Source organism: Brachionichthys hirsutus, chromosome 1 (assembly GCF_040956055.1).
Source record: "Brachionichthys hirsutus isolate HB-005 chromosome 1, CSIRO-AGI_Bhir_v1, whole genome shotgun sequence".
Classification (NCBI taxonomy): Eukaryota; Metazoa; Chordata; class Actinopteri; order Lophiiformes; family Brachionichthyidae; genus Brachionichthys; species Brachionichthys hirsutus.
Window position 1 is genome coordinate 14,029,322 of NC_090897.1, and position 11,347 is coordinate 14,040,668.

Consider the following 11,347-nt stretch of genomic DNA (forward strand, 5'->3'; position numbering starts at 1 on the left):
CCTCTCTGACTCCTCTCTGACTCCTCTCCGGCTCCTCTCTCCCCAGCAGAACGCAGAAACTCCGCCCAAACGAGAGGAGAAAAAAAGGTGGGCGGGGCCTTGTCAAAACAAACACACCATGACGCACCTGTTTCAGCCAGGAGCACGTCACCGGACGTAAGAACTTGACCGGAAGTGTGAATGAATGAATGAATATATTTATTAGATAGAATGTTAGAGTACAATTACAGTCAAACAGTAGAATGTATTACAGTACAAGTACAGTCAAACATCCTGTCTAAGAGGAGCATTTCAAAAAAGCCCAGCTCAAAAAGTCTTGTTTCCGTTGAAAGTCCTTAGTACATAAATCATCAATAAAATCATACAATAAAAATAAAATAAAAATAAATTACTCCACGGATGCAAAATAACAATAAATTAAAAAGACACATATTATGTACAACGTAGGTGGACAAAAAGGGGGGGGTTGATCCGGAGAGAGTCGTGATGACTATCTCCGTTTCTGCCCCCTGAAAGGTGTATTTTTAGGGCCGTTTTGAAGGAGGCCAAAGAGGTGCATGTTTTGAGGGCAGGAGTCAAACCGTTCCACCCTTGGGTGGCCGTATTGTAAAAAGAGGATTTACCCATGTTTGGCATAACGTAGATCAGACTTCTCATTGGATCACTTCTTTGGTCATGTTTAACCGTGTTATGCTATCGTAATGGCTGCACTCAGGATTCTTTCAATATGCTTAAAAAATAATAATAATATCATCTTAATCTACTAAATTAAATAGTTTAATTTTCAGCACAGACCTCACCTTTCCAAAAGACTTCCTGAAAATCTGTCATGTAGTTTTTGCTTAAATAATAAAAATACTGTGAAAAAAAAGTCCAAAGTTTGCTGATTTGTCCAATGGCACAAATTCAGCTGTCCTACAAACTGTGATAAAAAGTCCATCGAGACGTTTTTATGTAATCCTGCTCAGACAGGTAAAGCAACACCAGTGAAAGCATTGCCTCCTTGCAGAGCTAACAATCATCATCATGTGAGTAATTATCACATGAACAAGCACAGCTGTTATTGGAATAGTCCCTCAACAGAAACAACAGTGTTACTGTCAAAAGCTGACGTTGTTGTACTTCATTTGTTAAGCACTGATTTATTATTTGGTGCTGCATCACGAAGTGGGTTGGAAAAAAAATGGAGCACTTTCTGCAAACCTTTTTTTTTTTATGGTAACATTTCAACAGCACAGTTCCGATCAATACTTGTTCCCCTTTACAAATACGTAGACAAGACCGATGGGTGGTTGAAAGGCGCGTATCATAACCCAACACTCTATGCAGAAATAAAAAATATATAACACCTCTGATCGTTTAATTGGTTGCGTAGCCACAGCAGACTGACAAGCAGTTGATTCAGATGTAGTGATTTTGCCCTTTATTTAATTTCAGTCATGTCTGTGCCTTGTTTAAAGGTATCTGAACAGTATTTTGTTTGTCTCATTAGTTTATCTGTGGTGAAACAAGCGACTCTGTCCATGTATATAACCAGTCAGAAAGTAGGGCAGACTCCTGCTATCAAAGAGATTACTATTAATGAGGGGAAGGATTATTCATAACTAAAGGTGGGGCAAGAGCACAAAGCTATAAACCAGGTCAAGCTGCCTTTGTCTGGAACATTTCTGCATCTGAATGCCAGACTCAGAACAAAAATAGTTTTACTCTGGTTTAACATCTGTGCGGCTGAATGATTTGTTTATTGTGAGATCGCTGCAGAAATGTTCTCTACCCTTCCTCCGTTGGCCTGTCAGGCACCATAGTTAAAAATGGAGCTCAGCATTTAAAGGATAACACACATTAAAATGTAAATCTCGTTGTTTTTCGTTTTATGTTCCAATGTGTGCCTTAAGCCGTGGGCCTTCACACGATTTTGTTATGTTAGCATAATGACAATAAAGAATCTTGAATCTTGAAACAGTGTGTAAGGCAGAGAAGCATTATTTCAGAAAAACATTGACTACAGTATTAAATGGGAGCTAATGTTGTTAGAGTTAAATCAGGACTTCCATATGGAGTTACTGGAGAGATGAATCAATGACTCACAAAAGCAGTTGAGAAGTTCGCTCTCTATTGAGTTGCACATTTCAGCAGCACTGAGCTGGTGAAGTGTCATAACCTTGTGCAAACCGGTCAAGCTGGTCGTGTGGGTGACTGGCTTCCAAAGCCAAATGGGTTCTTACGAGACGTGATTAGTCATCTGATATGTAATGAGTACGCTTACTTGCAAACAAGAAACCAATATGTTTCTTCCGTGTTACACTTGAGAAATGAAGAAGAGACTGACTCGATAGTCAGAAACATACATAAAAGGATAGAGTAATCAGATACTTATCCGGTGTCCTTACATAATCTCTTTAAAAATTAGGCTTCAACAATGCGTTAACTTTTGAATATGAGATAATAGAATTAGAAATATAGACCAAAAACACAAAGAAATATCATCATCATGTGCTGGAAATAGTCATCTAAAATACCCTGAACTTTTTGAAAAATGAGGTGTATATAATATATATAAATATATATATATACTGTGTATATATATATTGTGACAGGCATCTCCTGAATTGGAGCGAGGCCTGTCCTGTTTTTGCACCCTCTGCTGGTCTTTATTGTTCCCTGCAGGTGACTCCTGGTCAAGGAGAAGGAGTTCCTATTCGAGTGCGAGGAGGACCGAGGAGGACCGACAGGGCACCGTCTCTGAGCGATACTGTTGCCGAGTACTTCTGTGAAGACCCAGAGGAATGCTGCTCCGTCTTCTTTAAAGCTGAGCAGGAGAACTGTCTGTCTCTCTGCCTCCGACTTGGACATACTAATAAACATTTGGTTTGGTATTGAAATAGTCTGTGTGTGGTCTCTCCCCCCTTTTGTCCTTCCCTTGGAGCCAGGGTCGTTCAGTAGCTGTACTACATATTATCAACCACTAGGTGGAGGTAAAGTTAATATTATAGGGTGCTTTTGCTGCTTTTATTTTTGTCTTGGGAAATATGTGCATATACAACTGACATGGATGATATTCACAACATGTGTTTTTATTTAACTGAATGTATTTCTGCATTTACATGCAGTCAGTATCAGAGTAGGGCTTGTGACCGATGGAGGGCCTGCAAAGTACCGGCACTAGAGTTGAGTTTAGACTCGTCTGTGACTCATTCAAGGCACATTTTGTTAATGGTTAACAACTATTTTATTTATTTAGATGTTTCTAAAAATACCTTGATAGTAAATAATTGAGTGTCCTCTATTCTATTCTGACAGTTTTCCATCACTATGTTCCCTGTCACACCATGGTAAAGTCATGCAACTTAAGTAATGTGGCTTATTTTCCAGTAGTAAGTGCCCCCCCTCCTGAAAACGGGACTATCATTAATTCCGTTTATATGCCATCACTAAGGCAACATACTTCACTAAGCTTTTTGTTGAAAAGACATTAAATTATGTGAGGCAAGTGCTGCATTCATTTCATGATTTTGTGATATTTTGTTCAGACTAAATGAGATAAATAAATTACAGTAAGTAAAATACTCAATTGTATTTGTGTCATTTAGAAAGACAGGTTTTTTTACATAAAAATCCAACAATGTGCTCCTGATGCTCATCCTACAGAACGGCAGGGCTTTGGAACCTGCGTATCTAAACGGAGTGACTTGAGTCAATACGTATGTGTGTTCTGAATGTCTTAGAGCAGGGGTGTCAAACTCATTTTCTCAGAGGGCCACATCAGCATTATGGCTGCCCTCAAAGGGCCAGTTGTAAATCTAACATTGTGTAAATGTGACTAAACGTAATGTAATGTAAATAAAATGTAACTACTCATCAACATGCTGCTAAATAACTGTATTTACTACTACATACTTAATTAAATTATAAATATTACATATGCAATTGCATAGTTCTAAAAATATATCAATACCTTACTGCTGTAAAAATATCCGCCGAGGTTATGTAATCGCTGGCGTCTGTCTGTAATTTGTTCTTTAATATCTCCATTGATTATTGACCGATATTTAGGGGGGGGGGGGGGGGGGTCTCTATCTCACCACTGAATATCATCTGGGTCGGATCCAGAATGGAGTCAGCAACAAATATTTAATTTTAACATTAAAACCCCATTTACAGATTAGAAATCAGTTACAAATACACTTCAACTCTGATTCACTTTTACTTTTCAGCATTTTACAAAAACAAATGTCTGCACAAAACTCTTGCGGGCCACAAACAATGACGTTGGCCCCCGAGCCCTGAGTTTGACACATATGTCTTAGAGTGTTTGCACACTGGGGGGGGGATGTAAAGTGTGTGAGAGGAATTGATATTTACTTTTTGCTCTACTAACAATCAAGAGGAAGATTTTTTTTTTAAACTCTCATTAACATCCTCAGCTTTCAGCGACATCATTCAAAAACCTTAGCATCAGCTCTCAGGAACCCATTTGTTGAACCATATAGCGGTCTCTGCCTGTTAAAGAGTGCAGTGAGCTGAGGGCACTTTGCCTTTCCGCTCATTTCTCTTCTGCTCACAATGCAGCAAAAAAAAAAAAAAAAAAGGCCAATTGTAAGGGGAACTGCTTCCAGGCTGCTTTTCTACAGGCAGAAGGAGCACTGTGGCGAACAACAGGCGGCAGCGTTCAACCCCGGCCCAACAGGAAGTGCTGTGGTGTTGCTACGCAGCTCTGCAGCACAACCACAAAAACTCTGGGTTCCCTGTTACCAAATAATGTGTGGTGTGGCCAGTATGGCAAACCTGATAAACAGCCACTCCAGAATCTCTACAGTAAGAACGGATCAACGGTGCATTGACAGAGAGAAGGTGGTGCCGGGTTCATGGCTTCTTCTCCTTCTTTTCTGTTTTGGTCCCCTGTTCCTCACTCTTTTTGTCTTTCTCCTTTCTAGCTGCCTCCTTCCCCAAACTCCCACCTTCTGTTGAATCTTTTCCTTATCTCTAGTCTCCCTTTCACATTTCTTCCAGTCCCTCCAACTACATCTCCCTCTCACATAGGGTGGTAAGACAGGTAGAAGGGGAGCTCCACTAATCGTAGAGTGAAGTTTGATCAACTTGGGTGAGATACTGAATCTTAAATTGCTTCTGACAACTGCTCCGTCGGAGCTGATCAAACAGATATCCCGGGGAGTCTGAATTAGATGCCGTGTATTGCTGCTGATAAGCATCACTATATGAATGTATGATGAATGAATGTGTGAAGACAGCGAAGGAGTCCGTAGGCTAGGAAAGCACGATAGAAAGTCAATTCACCATTTATTGTTTCTCCTTAATCTGTGAGCGTGAAATAAGGATCAGTGTTCGGGCAGGAACCTTCACAGAGTTAATAAGAACAAATAACAATCTATTTCAAGAGTAACTGACATCATTTCATGTATCAGTTTCATTTTGAGGGAGTACATTTGCTAGTATATTCACTGGCCTCCATGAATCAATGGGTCGATTACATATTTCTTTATAAAACTGGTGAAACCAAACTGACATTTGGTCACGAGAAACACAGTTCGGGGCAAAGAAATCATGGTTTGGTTGCAGTTTGCTGCAGCCAAACCATTGGGTTCTTGTGAAGGTTCTCGTCCACCTGCAGGGACATTTAGAGATCTTAAGTCGCCTGAATCACGTACATTTTCTTTGGTCAGGAAGGTGTACAAAGGGTTGGCATTATCCCAATGTTACTTTAACGACTACCCATTCATGTGTGGATTATCAGGCTAACCAGTCGCTTTCGCACTCTCAAAAGTTGTGCAGATTTAAGATGGTATATCGAATATATTATTGGTTGTGTTCTGCGCCTCTTCCTGCAAATACCATCGACAATTACCGGAAAGAGTCTGACTCTGTAGTGATGAAAACACAGTATCTTTATTGATGCTTGTAACGCAGTTGGAAAACCAGTGTTGGTGGGGGTTAGACCTAACTGGCTGATAACATATTTCCCAAACCACGCAGAGGCGTACGTCATCAGGCCCTTATCATTATTATTGTTATTATTATTATTATTATTATTGTAGTTGTTGTTATTGAACCGAATAAAAAAATCACTGTGTGTCAGTAAGGGGTTAAACAGTAGAATGAGTTTTCATAAAATGTACAAGAAGATTGTAATTGGGAAAGGTTCGAAGACAATATGCATATGTGTGTATATATGTATGTGTATGTATACATTATGTGTATGGTATATGGATAAAAATATTGAGTAATTTCCAAAATATTTGGATTGGTATTAAAATTTTTTTATGCCTACTGACATAGGAGGACGGAGGAGGAGAAGGGAAAATGTTTTTTTGGGGACATTATTGTAAGAGAAGGGGGCGGTTCCACATGAGCATTTGCTTCAATCTACTAATTTCCGGTTCATCATGGTTACAAAACCTTTGAATTAAATATTGTCCTTTGACTGCCTCATTGAAAAGTGAACCGGAATCAAATTCATCCATTCATTCAAAATCAGTATTGTAATACTTAAAGAGGGGAATTGTCCTTTAATTCCGTATGAGTTTCACATTTATTTCAATAGTACACTGTTTAATCCCATCAATTAGTAATGTGCGTTCCATACGTGGGCTCCGCCTCGGATCTCCCTTCCAATGTTTACCTTTTGAGCCAGCACCTCCCTAATGTATTTGTACAAGCGGTAGAATCCTTAAAGTACAGTAAATAATGTATCTGAAAGATGCATCAAGTGTATCCTGCAGAATTTATTAACTGGATCAAAATTAGGCTTGGATTCAAGGATTCACCATCCCACTCTGAACTATGCAGACTTTATGGGATCCAGCATTGTAATCAGAACATTCTGTATCTTGTGGGGGTTTTCCCAGCTGGAGTCAAAGACATCATTGTCCATAGATAACTCTCTTGCTCTCTGAGACCTTAGGAAGTGTTAGATATTTCTATGATGGGGTGAAATGATATGCAAGCTTGCAAAAAATAGAGGCAACAGAACCCCCAATAAAGAATAAAAAGATACGATCTTGGCGTTAGAAAAGCAGGTTAAGTGGGGTCTGGCAGGTTCATTTTCAGACCCAGCGTTGACACACACTCAATTAGTGAACCTGGAAAAAAAATGACAAGAATGACGATTCGAAAGCATTCAGAATCAACTTAAAACATATTTTGACAAAACTCTAAATAAGGGATGAGTGATAAAACTGGAGAATGATTTAAAACATATTAATGGTGTGGTACAGGAACAAGAGGAAACTCACACACACACACACACACACACACACACACTGTACCCAATTGCTCTCGCCTTCAACTTTCAGGGCGGTTGGGGGAAAATAGGGAAAATAGGACACAAACATGAAGGAGACGAGTCGAGTTCCACCCCATACCAACCTGGGCCTTATGCCCAAATGAGAGCAATGTTGCAAGCTGCTCATGAGAATTCAGACGCAGCCATTGAACACACATACCGCGAAACCAAATAATCAATAAGCATCGATACACATAAAGTAGGGAGTGCTGGAGACAGCGGATGGTTGAGATGCAGATGATGTGAGACACACCCTTGCCATTCTAAAACAGTTTTGGGTGACAAAACAAAGAGGAAATGGAGCACATGGAGCGTGAGATGCAGAGAATTAGAAGGGAGATAGAACAAGATAGGGTTCTGCCTCATGCTCCATATATGCAAGTAATTTGTCGTAGACTGATCTCAGCAGGAAAGAAATGCGGAATGGTTCAAGTCTCCATAATTCCGCCCAAGTGATCTTGTCTGAAGATGTTGTCCGAGTGTCCTGCAGGTTCCAGTGGAGACCCGGTGACTGTCCCGCCATGGATGCCCTAAACACCTACCAGACCACGAAAATCAGGAGAGTACAAACACACGCTGAAACAGGAAAGGAGACGGCGTTATTGGGGTAGAAGACCATCACAAACTAATGTACTCTAAAAATAGGGACTTTTGGATATTATAGGAAGAGAGGGAGGCAGATTCTGAATAAGCACCTGTCTCTGTTTCATTGTAAAAGGGACTGAAATAAAATTCATTCATTCACAATCACTCTTGTTGTGGAGTCCTGAGAGATGAGATTTCAGTTAAAGGAAGTGCGTTTCATGCGTGTGGTTTTTTTTTTTTTTTGCTCTTTTTGCTCGACCAGGTCAAGAACGGGAGGTCAGGGTCTAACTATTGGTGATCCAGTCATGTTTACGGAATTAATTATTACCATGCAGGTAGGAGACCAATTTATTATTTTATGATAGATCTAGGGACGAGGTGCGATATACGTTAAACAATAATCTTCCACACACTTAGTAACACATTTTCCAACAGCAAAGAGTTCACACTTCTACAGACGGAACAGGACAAGTTGACTATGCAAATGCACATATCATAACTCTGAACTTGTTATGACAGAAGAGCATACCATTATGTCACATGTTTACGGGAACCCGTACTCCCAGTCACACAGGAAACAAAAGAGCAGGCTCTTCCGTCACCGCCTTCTGCATATGGCTGAGCTCATGGGAGTGAACCGCGCCTGTGAGATGTCCAAAGGTGAGGGCAGCCAACAGGTGCACAGATTTTGCATATGCTGTTGCCAATTTGATTGATATGAGTGAATGGTTGAGAATAGTTTTTAGATCCATCCTAAGACAGACGATTAGGTAAAAGTGCACCTTGCCGGTGGAGTGAACATATCTCGGTAGCATATAGTTGCTTCACACGATGTTTTGTGAGGTGACCCATTCGGGCCTCAACAGGGGGCGCTGTTAGATATCTCTATGACGACCATCAAGCGATGCCAAGTAGAAATATATACACGTTTACAACACACAACACTTCTAGCTGGAGGGTGTAGACGGCCAATAGAATCGATCACTGTTGTAAAACAATCGGGACTCTCCTCCAGAATCCTGCTTCCGTGTCCGTTGGAGAGTCCAGCGCTGTGTTTCCTTACCAACTTTGTAATTACTGAAGCCACTCGGTAAACTTGATTCGTTTTGTAATCCCGACTCAGTATTGATTGTACATCTCTCAAACGAGATCAAAGAACCCAGGGATAATGGAGAATTCTAACAGAAGCTTCCTATCTAATCACATAACCTATGCTTCATCATCCACTACCTCCCTCTTCGTCCTCATTTTCCTTCGCTCCTCCACTTCCAATTCCCTTCCCTGTATTCCCTTTTCTCTTCCTGCCACTGATGGGTGCTCTGATGAGTGTTCTTACAGCACAGCTCCTCCCCTTATGCCGCCGTGCACAGTTTTCCCCTCGGTCTCCTCCTCTTCCTTGTCCCCTCCTGCCATCACACTGAGTCCAGTGTTTCAGCCTGCCTTCCTGCCGCCAACAACGTATCTCCTCTCCTCTCTTTGTCGGGGCCTCCTTTTCGGAGAGGGAGGCCGACCTCCAAGTTAATTGTGCATTCGTTAGCAATCGCCTGCCACAACTTAACGACTTTTTCTCCTTCAAATGTAGATCAAGTGGTGTTGCACGAGTGCACGAGTTTGTTATTCATTTTGTCTGTGGCTCTAGAAATGATCTCATTCATATTAAAGTGGCTGTGTAAAAGAAATGACTGGAAAAACAAGTTCAAAGCACAAAAGAGTGATCTAGCAATAAAAACATTTAAAAAACAGTCCTCACTGGAGCATTTGTGTCTTGTCAAAAACTAAATATTATGAATTTTTTTTGTCTCATTTCCTCACTAGACCTGATCGGTTTCCTGAGTAAAGTTCAACAAGCAAACTGTCAGCTGAATATATTGTGTGAAAATGACAGAAGATGTCACTCTGTACACTGTCATGGTAATCAGGCTAATATAATTGAGAATAAGGTACTTCAGTCTTGACAGCAACATAAATTGACTACGCATTTGATACTGGAAATTCTCCGAATCTGAGTCCCCATAGTTGCTACATACCCGTCTGCCTTTCAGCAACTACGTGCAGAGTTCTCAAGGGAACTCAGAGGAATCTTGTTATAATAGAATATAATAGAATAGAATAGAATAGAATAGAATAGAATAGAATAGAATAGAATAGGCCTTTAATGTCAAAAATGTTAAAATATCATAAACGATAATACAAAGAAATAAAAATACACATAATGCTATAAAGTCGCGTTCCTGCCTATTAGGATATGAATATTATATTATATTAATCCCAATTTTCCTTTGGGATTAATAAAATATTCTGAATCTGAGTATTGCTACAACCCCTTAAAGCCCGTGAGGTAGATTATGTTAACCATTTATTGTAACTGGTTCCTGCTGTTGGGTATAAACTGTTCCTGAATCTGTTTTTGTTCATGTTCTGATGGATCTGTACCGCCTGCCCGATGGTAACAGATGACAGAGCGGGAGCTCTGTAGCTCTTCCATGGGGAGAGCGCATCCGACGACCTTCTGGGCCGTATTAACGACCTCTTGAAGTGACTTCCTCTGGGCCACCGTGCATCTGGTGTACCACACACACACACACACACGCATGCTGTACATCAAGATGCTCTCTACAGATCACCTGTCTGTGTGATGCTATTGTTCCCGAGCACCCTCAGGAAGTGTGGTTTCTGCTGGGCCTTCTTTATGAGCACAGAGGTGTTCACACTCCAGGTCAAGGTCTCCTCCATGTGGACTCCCCGGAAGCGGGAGTGGACTCTGCCACGCTCTCCGCCTCCTCCCCACCGATGCACAGCGGTGGACTGTCTATTTTTTCCCTAAATCAATGATTAGTTCCTTTGTTCCTATAGATCTATACTATTGAACTACACTATAGAAAACCTCCGAGGAAGAAACATTTATGTGAATGTCTCAGACAATAGCTGGATTATTGTAGAGATTATCTTCTGGAGAACATCTAGAAAACATCCAAAGGGATGTTAGTCATGCATTATTATGGTAATCTTAAACTGGCTATCTGGCTTCTATAATTTAAACATGGTCAATTAAGTGAGATTAGTAGGATGATGAATCATGATAAAGATCTGTCTCCAATCACTCAAAGTAGTGGATCATTATGCGTTTTCCGTGTATTTTACAGTGTATTTCTTTTACATTGATAAAAGAAAATGATAATAATGATGCATTGATTTTATAAAGTGGTTTTCTGGACAGTCAAAGACGCTTTACATTGTGCATTATTCATTCACTCCATACTTGGAGGTGGTGAAGCAACATTTGGAGCTGCGGCTGCCCTGAGGCAGATACAGCGGCGGGGCAGACTGACAGGAGCGAGGCTGTCAATTTGCACTAATTTACATTAGGAATTTGACAAAACATTCGCAGTACGCATCTGACGGGTCAAGCTGGCGCTGAGTCGTGCGCATGCGCGCGTCCTCCTATGCGCGTCGTGATTAATT